The sequence below is a fragment of the Pseudonaja textilis genome, chromosome 15 (genome assembly GCF_049901715.1).
Source record: "Pseudonaja textilis isolate UNSWEBS1 chromosome 15, rPseTex1.2, whole genome shotgun sequence".
NCBI classification, from domain to species: Eukaryota; Metazoa; Chordata; class Lepidosauria; order Squamata; family Elapidae; genus Pseudonaja; species Pseudonaja textilis.
Window position 1 is genome coordinate 5296086 of NC_142004.1, and position 13935 is coordinate 5310020.

Consider the following 13935-nt stretch of genomic DNA (forward strand, 5'->3'; position numbering starts at 1 on the left):
CGAAATGGAAATAGATGGGGCGCAGAAGTGGTAATTCATTAAAACCTCAGAGAGGTGTCAATGGGTGACCAAGAATATTTTCAATTAGCACATGCAAGTTCCATCACATTAAAGCTAAACCATGGTTTACACAGGATTGTGATGTGTGTGTGTGTGTGTTTGCCAATGGGTTCTCATTTTATTTATTTATTTTCTGTGCCACTCACCTCACCTATAAGGGGAGGCATGGAAGACAATGACAAATGTCTTCCATGGCTCGGATGAGGCAGCTGCTATTTTTCTTTCCCGAAGTCAATTTATTGATCTGAGGCCACTGGAAGGAGAGTGATTTAACAGCTACGGAGCTGCAAGTCTTTAATTCTGCCCAGAGGGTCAGAACAATCTTCTCCGATGAACTCAGATCCAGTGGCCTAGGGGTGGAGCTCTCGCTTCACAATCAGGAGACTGTGAGTTCAATCCTAGGTAGAGGCTAATATTTGGAATAGGCTTTCCTGCTCAAGCAGGGGGTTGAACTAGATGACCTCCAAGGTCCCTTCTAACTCTGTTGTTCTATGATTAACTGAACACTCTCCGTTATATTTGTGATGGTTGCAGTGTCCCTGTGACCACGGGATCCCCTTTTGTGACCTTCTGGCGAGTCCACGGGGAATCCATATTCACTTAACAACCGTGTTACCGTTGTGGTTAGCTGGCAGCCTGTGCAGACAGCAGCGGAATCGGACAGTCGGGAGAAACAGGGACCAGTCTGGGAGTCTGGGGAGGATTCAGACGAGGGTTCTGCATCCGATCCAGAGATGGGGGCAGGACCATCTGGCAGTTATGTGCTGACTCTGGAGCCTCCAGAGTCTGGCAGCAGTGAGGCAGAAGAACAAGGGGAGCCTATTCCCAGTGTGCGTGTACGCAGAGCTGCTAGAAGGCAAAAACAGCTGAGACAAATGGGGCAACTTGGGAGTAAGACATGGAGGTGATTGCCCCTCCCCTAAGGTGTAAAGGAAGGGCAAAGGTAAGAAAACTTTTGCAGGAAGCAAAGTCGTTTGCTCTATTTGGATTACACCTTGGAGTTCTATGTGGACTTTGTACTTTGGTTGGTTTTTTACAGTTCATTTGGCAGTTTAGTTGTTGGCAACCATTCAAAAGAGAGAAAGGTGGGTGCTTATCTCAAGGGACTGTTTGGGATTCATTATGGGCTGGGAATGAACATAATTCCCAGCCGTTGAAATTGGCGTTGTTTGGACTAAGCGTGTGCTTAATTACGGTCTCAGGAAACCTTGGTCAGAACAGTTACTAACTTAACAGCCACAAGCGATCCACTTAACAACGGTGGCAAGAAATGTCATAAAACGAAGCAAAGCATTAACCACTGTCTCATTTAGCAACGGGGATGTTGGGCTCAATTGTGCATGGAGGCCCACTTGCATTCCACCCCATCAAAGCAATAGGGTTTCACTCCCCATTGTTGAAAACGGTTTCCTCCCCTGATTCTTTTATGGTTTCTTCAGAGCCTGTCACACTCATGTGTCAAAAAAATAATAATTCACAGGTGGCCAGAACAGGTCGGAGCAACCGAGCATCCCTTTCAATCAAGCTGGTGGGAGAAATCATTTTGATTCAAGGAACAGGCCAGATTGTGGCTTGATCTATTTATAGGCCCCCTTGGTTTTTCTTTACAGTTCTGTTCAAATCTAAGAACATGATCTCTCTTCTTTGGTGCATGAATGCAGGAAGTCCGGTGCAGCAAATGTGTGGCTAAGAGTCCCAACCCAAAAGAGAAATTCCTCCACTCACCGCCGTTTTTTTCTGTTCAACATTACAACATGTTGAATATACAACGTCCTCCTCCTCCTCCACCTCCTCCTCCTCCTCCTCCTCCTCCTCCTCCTCCTCCTCCTCCTCCTCCTCCTCCTCCTCCTCCTCATTTTTGCCGTGGTCTTGCAAGGCCTCTCCCGCATATGTATCAAATGATAAAGCACTCCATTGAGAAGGATGGGAGCTGCCAGCATGTAAGCAAAACTAAATATAGTTGTTGTTGTTTTTCAGAGTCCCTGCCAGGTTTTGAGAAACACTCTTATGGATGTTCTGCTTTCAGCCTGAATGCTAAGATAGCATGAAACGATATTTAGAAAAGAAAGTGGTGCATAGTGGCTAGATTTGCATGTCAGGCTTGGCTATAGAGTGGCTTGCTCAGTCTGAGGTTGTGCTAGCATCGCCACTCTAGAATTAGAACATAGAATAGAGTTGGAGGGGACTTTGGCGGTCTTCTAGTCCAATCCTCTGCTCAAGCAGCAGACCCTATAGAATGGAATAGAATTCTTTATTGGCCAAGTGTGATTGGACATACAGGGAATTTGTCTTGGTGCAAATGCTCTCAGTGTACATAAAAGAAAAGAGACATTCGTCAAGAGTCAAGAATCATCAGGTACAACACTTAACGATAGTCACAGGGTACAAGAAGCAATCAAATCGTGCTAGGAAACAGTCAATATAAATTGTTAGGATACAAGCAACAAGGTTACAGTCATAAGTGGGAGGAGATGAGTGAAAGGAAGGATGGGAGGATTAATAGTAATAGTAATGCAGACTTAGTAAATAGTTTGACAGTGTTGAGGGAATTATTTGTTTAGCAGAGGGATGGCATTTGGGGAAAAAACTGTCCTTGTGTCTAGTTGTTCTGGTGTGCAGTGCCCTATAGCATCATTTTGAGGGTAGAAGTTGAAACAATTTATGTCCAGGATGTGAGGGGTCTGTAAATATTTTCACAGCCCTCTTTTTGACTCGTGCAGTATGCAGGTCCTCGATGGAAGGCAGGTTGATAGACATCGTTTTTTCTGCTGTCCTAATTACCCTCTGAAGTCTGTGTCTGTCCTGCAGGGTTGCAGAACCAAACCAGACAGTTATAGAGGTGCAGATGACAGAATCAATAATTCCTCTGTAGAACTGTACCATCATATATTATATACTTTATATTTATATTATATACCATTGCAGGTAAATGGGTGTCCAATCTCTTCTTGAAAACCTCTAGTGATGGAGCACCCACAACTTCTGAAGGCAAAGCCCTTCCACTGACAAATTGTTATTCTTGCCAAGAAATTTATCGTTGGTTCTAAGTTGGATCTCTCTTTGATAAGTTTCCACGTGTTACTTCTTGTCCTTCCCTCAGGAGCTTTAGAGACTAAGTCAACTGCCTCTTCTCTTTGGCGACCCTTCAAGTACTGGAAGACTGCTATCATGCCACCCCTAATTCTTCTCTTCATTAGACTCGACAGATCTCTTATCATTTTTGTTGCTCTAGAACTAGACTAGACTAGAACTAGACTCAACTAGAACTCTTGGACTCTTGGTGTCCAGCCTAGTGCCTTTAACCACTATATTGTGCTGGATCTCTGTCCCTTTGAATCTTGACTCCTAGCATTGGCCAGAACAAGTCCCTGCAGTTTTTTTGGCAATATTTTTAGACTTCTGGAGTTTGCCATTACTTTGCTGAGAGCTGAAAGTGAATTGGCTTTACTTAACTACTAATTCAGGTCAGCATTTTTCTACACCTCCCCCCGCCACCCCCCATCCTGTTTTCCTTCAAGCTGATGAAATAATTTGCTCTCCAAGACTTCTTCCCAAGAAAAGAAGGCTAGGAAAATTCTCAGGGTGAAACGTAACCTTCTGGCATTTAATAGCTGTGTTCGCTCATCAGGGGTAAGCAGCTCATTAAAGCAACTTCATTGATACATGATGCCAAGCTAGATTATTGGGGGGAGGGGGAGGTTTGGTAACCTAATGTGTGAAGCAAGTGGTATTTATTTATTATAGTTAGATCATTTGCTAAATGCTCCAGAATTGCATGACTCTGGATGGTGATCAATGAAATACAAGCCAAGGACGGGAATCAATAAAGAAAGCTGTTACAACAGAGGAAGCAGAATGGCACGAACAGGTGTGCAGATGGGTGCCCGCAATAAATCCAGAGAGGTTGGTAGAATGGGAAGGTTGCAATATTCCTGACATTCCTGGAGGAAGCCTGTTTTCTACAATTGGTTTGTTTTAGTTTATAGCTGTGTGCATGGTGTAAATGTTGAAAACGGGTTAATTCAGTAAGCAGCTTTTGCAGCACAACGGAGGCATTTAAGGGATGACATGAGTAAGATCTATTTCTGCATGTCCCAACTGGATGGAAACCCCTTTCCAAAAGCAATAAAAGTATCTACGCAGCTTCAGAGGAGATGTCCGTGTAGATTTGGGTTTTAGGCATGATTGGGTATGTATGTGTGTGTGTGTGTGTGTGCAGGAGTCTACACCTCTGGGTTTAAAGAGGAATGGTGGTGGTTAGGGAAGGAACTATGGAAGAAGATCTTGGGTTTGAAGGGTGATTGGTGCTGTCTGAGCCTGGTTGTTTTCTTGCAGATATTTTATTACCCAAACTATATAATATCATCAGTTCTAGAGTCTAGCACTGATGATATAACCTAGTTTTCTAGATATTATCTAGCTGGGTAATGAAATGTTTGCAAGAAAACAAACAACCTCAGAGAGCACCAAGGACCCCACAGTCATTCCTCCTCCTCCTCCTCCTCCTCCTCCTCCTCCTCCTCCTCCTCCTCCTCCTCCTCCTCCTCCTCCTCCTCTTCCTCCTCCTCCTCTCCACAAACCCCACTCCCTTCCAACATTGATGATATTACCTAGTTTGGTAATGAAACTTCTGCAAGAAAACAACCCAGCTCAGAGCGCACCAGGGGACCCTTCATTTCAATCCTGAACTACAAATATTCTTCTTTATTGATCTTAAGTATCCCTCAGCCGAAGAAGCATGATGCAGAATCACCCTGGTTTCATAGAAACCTGCTACCTAAAGAAGACGCTGTCTGTTTTAAAAGCTTCTTGTCATTAGCAAAGGCCAACGTGGATGTTTTTGACCTTCCAACACGGTCTCTCGTTTCTGGAGGATAAATCTGGCAGTGACTCCAACAAACAGTTTTTAGACACAGCAGGTCTGAGGAGGCCTGCTGGCATCCATCTGCGACAACATGTCCGTACAAGAAGGCGGCGAAACGAACTTTGGGCTCCTGTACAATGTGGCAATGAAGTGCCAAGACAGGGGGCCTGCGTAGGAGATGCAGAGAATTACAGCATCCCGCTCTTTCATGGTAGATACAGGTGGTCAATGAAGTATTCCTGGGGATTGGCAGGGAAGATTTTAAGAGGGACAGCCGGGCTGCAGCAGCACAAAGTTTAAGCTGGACCTCAAAAGAACGTTGCACACTGCAAACGTCGGGCTCCCTGAAAATATTTTTCATTATTCAAAAAGCGAGACTGAAAAACTGTCAGCTGCATTTCAACCTGTGCCTAAACAGGAGGTTTATGAATTATGCACTTTTTCCCTCTCGCCTTCCTTAAACCCGAAATCTGAATTGGTACTGAAAGAAGGATTGCACGGCACCTTGGCTCTGCGAAAACCCTGATATTAATTGTGCAATTCTATGTTTCTCTACTCCCTACCACACCCCCAAGTCTTTTTCGCCACCGTTTAAAAGAAATCAGTTCGATTAAGACCGGTTTTGTCTTATGTGGAGTGTGCAGATTTCATTTCACACCTCTCCTTCCAAAGGGCTGTTTTTAATCACTCTCTGGAAATTCTTCAAATTACTGCAAGCCAACAGGTACAGTACACAGAAAGAATTAGGAGCCAGAAGGAAATGAGGGGAAGGAGGAGAAAATGAGACACAACGCCAGCCGTTAAGATTTTTAAACCTTACATAAATATTGAGAGCCACTGGGATGTTAGCAAGTGCCTGTAACTCTTTTTGGTATTTTTTTACTTCCACTTTGGAAGTCAAAGTTAATGAACAGCTGGTGCCAAGCCTGGGAGACTGGCTGTAAGTTCTGAAAGTGGGCTGGTTCTCTAAGACCCTGGGTTAAAATCTGCACGGCTGGCTTCACTTTCTACTTTTTTAAAGAAAGTTCTGCATATTTTATGCTGGATTGAGATTTGTTTCTTTGTTTTGCACTGCCTGTCCTAGTTTTAACAATCTGCAAAAAAAAAAAAAATGTTAAGATTTATTCTCAGTTGGATTTATTCTAAATCATTTAGCTTTGTGGCAGTTTCGCTTTGGATTGAAAAACTGGGTGTACCCATATGGACAGATGCGCATATTCGGTATAATGTAGAACATTAAATACCAGCCAGGTGGCAGCACATAACTGGCCTTATATAATTTTGGAAGGTTGAGCTAGACCGGGATTGCTTAGCATTGGATGGGACACCACTAGGAAACCTTAGAGTCAGAAATAAGCTATATGAATATTTCTACGAATCACCAGGAGTTGAATTCTAACTGAACCGAGTGGGGTGAGGGCAGGGAGGAAGGAACAGGCTAATAATTTCTGTCTACTGCAAAGTCGTGTGATTTTGGGTGCGTTTGTTCTATCCTAGGCCTCCCCCAAAAGCACTAATTCAATTCTGAGTCCCGGCAAAAACCTCTTTTATTACATTAATGTGAATTTATTTCATTCACAGCCAGCCAACAGCTTGGCAAACAGTCTTGCTAAGGTATACTAATTAGCTCAGACCTTTATCGATCCAGGAATACTACCTGGTAAAATTCTACACTCGGTGCTGACAAGGAAGGGCTGGGTTATACAGACAAATCTTCACAAGGCTGGAACAAACAGATGAACCGAGCGAGCGAATTGTTTCCTGGAAAAGCCCCCTCCCCTCCTGATTCTCTTTTAATCCCGATGGGAGGGGCCATTCATCGTCCACCTGTGGCCTTACTCCCACGTCGACCCTGAGTTCTTAATTGTGCCTTCCCTTTGGCAGCCCTGCACATGTGCAAGCTGGGAACCGGCTCCAGCTGCTCCCCTGCCTCGCTGCTGTCTGAGCCTGAAGGCAGCTCATGACTGCCCTGGCGCCATCTCTGCCTCTGACGCAGAGCCCTCATCCCAGCCCTCCTCAGCCTCCAGGACTGGCCCAGGTTCCTCCCCAACCTCCTCGCTACTGTCTGACTCTGCTGCCAGCTCTGCCGGTGAGCCACAACAGCGTTGAAGGACATCCTCTTGAGAAGAGGGCCAGCAAAAAGACACATCATTCATCTCTTTTAAATTTAAACTTCATTAAAATTTAATGTCAATTATTTAAACTTAATTCATATCATTAGTCTCTGTGTATTTAATTTTTTTCAGATATATTGAACCGTCTTCTTGAGTGGCAACTTCTAGAGAGAGTCTGAAGGTCACAGGGACACTTTTGGTGAACCACAAAACCCTCCCAAACTTTTAATTATTCACCTCTACCTGCTAATTTGTAGGAGAGGACCAGGAGGAGCCCGGAGGGAGGGGTCAAGCAAGCCATCAGTTTGGAGTCCCTTCGTGCCCATAAGAGATCTAAGTCCAACCCTAAATGCCAGGTAATAAGAGAAAAGAGCAGAAGAAAAGGAAAAGAGAAGAGGAAAAGGAAAAAATGAGCAAGGAAGAGCCCTAAAACTGGCAGCGGAGAATGGCTAAGAGGCTACAGAAGTTGTATCCTACAAAGCTACTATAGGATCAGCCCTTGAGCTTTCTCTGCATGGATGGTGTTACCTATTTTGGGTAATGAAACATCTGCAAGAAAAGAACCAAGTTCAGAGACACTAAGGAACCCATAGTCTTTTTTTTCTCCTCCTCCTCCTCCTCCTCCTCCTCCTCCTCCTCCTCCTCCTCCTCCTCCTCCTCCTCCTCCTCCAACCCCACTCTCTCTAGCACTGATGATGTTACCTAGTTAGATCATTAAATGTCTGCACGAAAAGAGCCACACTCAAACACACCAAGGACCCCATAGCTGTCCTCCTCCTGTCCCTCCACAAATCCCACTCTCTTAGCACTGATGATGCTACCTAGTTGGGTCATGAAATGTCTGCAAGAAAACCACCCAGCTCAGAGAGCACCAAGGACCCTTCATTTCAACAACTATTCTCCTTTCCTGGTACCTTGAGCTTCCTGCCCCCACAGTCCATTTGTTCTTGCTCTGCTCTGCAACTCTGCAAATAACAGATATTAAAATATCCAGCATTGCCGCTCACGTCAAACGAAACTGATCCCCATCACCTCTTGCCATTTGGAAGAAACACATTTCAGACCACAAACATCTCCTCAGAAGAGTACGAATAATGGAGATGACGGTAAGAAAGTGAGGGTGCAGAAGGTGGAGTGGTCTCTGGTGCACTTAGCCAAAGCAAGCTGAAACGCTTAAATTGGAAGACAGTGAACACAGACCCAATGGGTCGGGAGAGGTTCTGTGCTCCAAGGAACAACCCTCTTGAAAACATTTGAGCTAATCCTCCTTGGAGCTAGACTGGGATGTTCTAAGGTAAGAGGAAGCAACGTGTATTGCTAAGCCTTACCTTTAGCGAATCACAAAGACAAGGTGTGCATTACAACTCGTTCTCAGCACAGTTGTGCAAGATCACACCTTCACAGAAGGATCTCATCGCTCGTGCACTCACATGAAACTGCAAACATCACAGGCGTCTCAAGCACAGACCGAAGGGCTAAACACAATGTACTCTTTTGCAATCATGGGAGTAACTTCATGCTCCAGCGCATGAATAGTAAATTTACCGGTGGCATCCGATCTAAAACGGACAACCTGAAATGAATGAAAGCAGGATAGTTGGGGGGAAAAAAATAGAAAATAGAATAACAGAGTTGGAAGGGACCTTGGAGGTCTTCTAGTCCAACCCCTGCTTAGGCAGGAAACCCTAACACCACTTCAGACAAAGGGTTATCCAATCTTTTCTTAAAAACTTCCATTTACAACTTCTGGAGGCAAGTTGTTCCACTGATCAATTGTTCTCACTGTCAAGAAAATTCTCCTTAGGTCTAGGTTGCTTCTCTCCTTGATTAGTTTCCATCCAAGTTGCTATAGAGATGTGGAAAACTGACAATTCTTAAGAAGAAAGAGCACGCGGCATAAACAAGGCAAGTATTTGAGTTCACATGTGCAAGCCAAGATAAATTTCAATGCAAGGCATCTCTGGTTGGTGGAAGGTTTAAGAACGGGCTTGCACTCTTCTGCAGAGATCAGCCTGCCTTTTAAAACATGCTGCACAAATTAGAGTGCGCCGTTTAGCAACGCAGGTTCGTAAATCACTTCCTTGGCTGAAGCTAAACTGGGTTGCCGCTGAGGATAAACCAATTCAGTTCCAAAATGATAAAAATATTAGAAATGGGGTCGATAAAAATGAATGGATGATTAAGGCATCCGAGGCTCAAGAATAAGAATTCAATGTCAACCTCTTTCAACAGCCTGAAGTATGTGGAGCTGAGAGGAGAGCCACACACTGGCTAAACTAACACAAAAGGTGGTGGTTTGTTTGAGTGTTCCCAGTCACCCTGGTTGCCGGACTTTGGTTTAAGAGAGTTTTGTGAATCCAACCCATATAAACGTACTCAACAACAATGGCTAAGCAAATTGGCTTGGCAGGATAATATCCACTCTGTGCTTAACATCACAGCACCTGCAAGCAAGTTGAGGAAGTTCCAGATGTAGCAATAGAAACAAAAGCATATGCCCGTTTATTCAGAAAAAAAAATATTTCTACAATTACTGGAACAGTTATCCCAGCTAAAGGCAATCAAAGATGTTGATTCATTATGTATCATACATGCAACTGAATGGGTGATGCTGCTATTTTCTTGAGAGAGAGAGAGAGAGAGAAAGAACTAGCTCAGAATTTTCAGAAGGCTCAGATCGGCTCCATTCACACATGAAACTAAGGCACATTCTAGTTTATCTGATTGTAATTCTCATTCTTTGATTTATAATTTCAATTTCTAAAGCCACCCAATTCAAGAGCACCACTGTACAGCTCATAAATTAAAAACATAAGAGACAATCACAATAAGACATCAACTGTAGCCCGAAACCAATCCGCATAAATTCAATCTAGATACATAAGCACCACAAGTTAGCCCAAATAGGCACGTTTATAGGATAGCAGGGTCCAAGCTGTTTGAACCTTTGGAAGAGGTTACACAAGAGGGGAGATGCTATGATAGCAAAGCCTGCTTCCTAGACCACATCAAACGACAATGCTGGAGATACGAGACATAAAACAGTTCCTTAGTTTTTGTGCGATGAACAAAACAATGACAGGAAGTTGGTTCCTGGGATGTCCAGGTCCTGTGCTAGGAAGGGCTTCATACATGACAATTGTATCTAATTGCCAGCCAGAAGCTCCCTGGTAAACAAGTATAGTTCCAAAACAAAAGCATTAGATGAGCAAGCAAAGGTATGTCTATAACTCGGGATGCCGCTGCATCATTGACCAACTATATCTTTGGAACCGTTTTCAAGATCAGCCCCAGATACATGAATGCAACAATCCATTCATAAGTGACTGTGAGAAAACTTCCCTTTCTGATGGAAGCATGCAAAGGTCTTCCCAGCCACAATTGCCACCTGCAGGACCATTGAGTCCAGTTGTGTTTGAGGAAATTAAATTCTGTTCAGAATGGAAGATGGGAAAACCCCAGAACACCAGAAGAATCTCCCAAGCCCATTTGGTTCTGCCCCTTCAAACCTCTTCCTCCCCATCCAGACCTCAACAGCCTCCAGGAACTAAGAGAAGATCATGAGAGCATCACTTGGTCAGTCAAGATGCCCTGTGATACAACGGAGTGTCATCTGCCTCCTCACGATCCTTGACTCTGGGTCAATAGATGACCTCACCCAATGCCTTCCTGTAGATGTTAAACAGGAGAGCGAGAAGCCCCGAGGCATCTCACGGACCAGGGACTTAGGGCGTAATCTCTCTCCAGCTATCAACAACAATTGGAACCAGCCACGGGAGGATAATTTATTTATTTTATTTATTTAATTAATTTATATTGTTGCCTATTCGCCCAAGGTGACTCGAGGCAGTTTACACAATGTAAAACCCTATTGAACATCCCACCCTGGGTTCCCCAGGCCCGCTGGCAAAACCAGGTCTTCAGTGCCTTTCGAAAGAGTGCTAGAGTGGGGGCCATTGTAATCTCTGGTGTTCCAGAGAGACAGAGCCACCACGGAGAAGGGCCTTCTTTTGGGTCCCACCGGGTGTATCTCTCTTGGGGATGGGACCTTCAACATTCCCTGCCTCCCCATCACCTCAAAGTGTCTATGAATTACGCAATCACTCCATTGTTTTCATACTATTTTATTCCTGTAGGAACTAAGCTATGATTGACCGTACAATCATTGGGGTCTACACAAAACCCCAGACGTGATATCCACTCACCTAGGAGCAAACCCCACAATAGCATCAGAATTTAGTTTTTGACTACAGTTGCCTTCCATTCAAACTCCATCGGAGAGTCCATCCCAGACCAGACAGCCATCATTCAGCCTCAACCACCGATTGCATTAATTGTTTTTGCTGTAGTGGAAATCCAGCCTTTATGTTAGCCGTTTGGTGGAAACAAGGCGGCTGTGGCTTATTTAGCAAACCATGGTTTTGCACAGAGGGTGAACCTGATCAGCAATAATACCCCATAAGCATATACTGCGGATAAACAGGCTGCTTCTGCGGTTTCCAGAAGAGAAGGATGGTTTGGTGCCACTTTGTTTGTCTACGGAGATTCTCAGTCATCCAAGTCATAGTTGCCCCAAAGGTGCTTTTTTTCTTCCAAAAGGTAACTGGATTTCCTCGAAGACTTTTCACTTCTCATCCAAGAAGCTTCATCAGAATGGAAGAAGCTTCTTGGATGAGAAACAAAACACCTCCAAGGAAAAATAAAGTCCAGTTGCCTTTTGAAAAAAAAAAAAGCACTTTGGGGACTGTGCTTGTTTCATAAAAAGTAATGCAGGCAAAACTTGATCTCACTAAGAGCTTTTAAGGTTTCAGGGTGGGTTGTATACAAAGCATGTTGAAGTTTCCTTGGAGCAGTATGTCTTTTTAAAAAATCTGTATCCTGCCTTTATATTTTTACAAATAGCTCAAGGCTATACATCCAACACATCTTCCTCTTCCTATTTTCCCCACAAGAACCATGAGTTCTGAGAGAGGAACTGGCCCAAGATCACCCAGCTGGCTTTCATGAGGAAAGACAAACTAGAACTCACAGTCTCCTGGTGATTGGCCCAGGGCCACCTAGGAACTGGCTTTCATGGTTCTAAGGTGGGACTTGAACTCAGTCTCCTGGGACTTGAACTCAGTCTCCTTGCTTTCTAGCCTGGTGCCTTATCCAAACGGCTATCTTCTACCTTGCTACATCTTCCTGTACTGCTGGTTAGAAATAGACAAGACTACCCACTTTCACGCGTTTTCAAGGGAGGCAGGTTTTCCAACGAAACCCCGAGAGAGACCCGTTTGTGAGTGTCACGTCGCAACTGCCGCGGCTGAAGAACCGAGGCAAACGCCGCCGCTCATTCATCCTGATCTGTCCGAGGTCCTGAAAGTGCGGCGGCACCAAGTTTTAGCGCAAAAGGACAGGCGCGCAAGACTCGGGCCGCTCTCCCAACCTAACCGGCACTTCTTCAGACTGTAATTGGCCACCTTACTCCTCGCCCTCCCCGGCTGCGGGTGATGATGAGAGTTGGAACCGCCGCATATCTGCACGGCGGCCGATGGTGGGGGGGAAAAGGCTGATTCCGGGTGGCCGCCAGCACCGCCTCTCGCTCCTTAGAGACGGATCGTGCGAGAGAGAGAGAGCGCGCGCCCTCTCCTTTTTCGTTTCCTACGGACAGGCCCCAAAAACCCACCCAAAACAAAACGCAAACCAGGTTTTGTGCCGCTAAGGTGCCCGCCCGCTTGTTTAGCCGCCGCAACTCCCGATAGCGGAGGGAGGGAGTTGCGGCGACTTAGAAGGAGGAGAAGGGCAGGAAAAGGGTAGCGGGATCCGGGGGTAAAGGCAGGATTTGGGGCTGCCTGGGGCGGGTGAGGCAGAGCTCAGGATTTACAACTTTCGCTCAACCTGCCGGTCTAAAGTCAGATTTCTCTAGCGGATTAGGGACTCTTGTGATAGAAACCACTCTCCCACGTCCTTAACAAGGCATGTCAAGGCTCCAAACACCCAAAGATAGGACGGAAAGAGGTGCTTTCTGGATACCCCAGTGCAGAAGCAGGCAACCCAGTGTTCCCAGGAGCGCCAACCTCCACGCTCCCTGAGCATTGACCAAGCTGGCTGTAGCTGATGGGAGGGAAAGGCTAAACTAAACCACCCGGAGGGCGCCCGATAGCCGATCCCTGCTCGAAGCAGAGCGCTCGAGCTCCGGGACTCGGACTGGTGCTGCTTCATCACAGAAACTTTCGCTTCCAGAAACTTGACCGCAGCAGAGCAGCTCCCGCCGGACCCTTGGCTAATCCCATCCCAACCCCACGTGACAGAAACGCGTTTTGGAGACAGGCTTCAGTCCGGATTAGAATACTGTCATTTGCCGCCGGGCAACCCCCTTCTTCCAGCCTGAACTCCCGTCTGCCAAAGGTGCGGAGAACAAGGGCGCGAAACCCATCCACAAAAAGCTCTCTGGAAACCCCAAGAAGGGCGTGAAAGCAAAGAAACTCTTAGTACTTTCTTTGTGTTGCTTTCTTTTTCTTTTTACTTCGATCCAGTTTCCTCCTCTTCTTCCTCCTGAAACACACACAAGTATACACGCGCGCGCCCTTTCCTTTCATACCCTAACAGATGGAAAGGCTAACGGACGGAGAGACTAATTCTGGGATGGTTATTGGAAGAATGCGGCCCCTCCACAAATACGCGTGAAAAGACAAACCAGCGTTGTAGGTTCTAGAAGCCTCTTGGGTCTAGAAGGACCCAAGATCACCAGCGGGAGATTGGACGGAACGTCCGCTCGCTTCAAGGGGCGAACTTCTCGAGTTTGCTTAGAAAACAGAGCAGAAGGCAGGTAGATAAAAGGATACACCTGAGCAGCGGCGCTTAATTTCAGGTCGTGGATCCCATCCCCCACCCCCCCGAACGCCGGTGCTTCTA

General features: G+C 45.6%; 2 protein-coding genes across 3 annotated transcripts in view; one reads left to right on the forward strand and one right to left on the reverse strand.

Moving 5' to 3' along the window:
- The window catches only part of NOS1 (nitric oxide synthase 1), a 99020-nt gene that overhangs the window by 83748 nt on the left and 1337 nt on the right, over positions 1-13935 (reverse strand). The gene's annotated exons all lie outside the window — the stretch shown is intronic.
- The window catches only part of RFC5 (replication factor C subunit 5), a 315947-nt gene that overhangs the window by 73061 nt on the left and 228951 nt on the right, over positions 1-13935 (forward strand). The gene's annotated exons all lie outside the window — the stretch shown is intronic.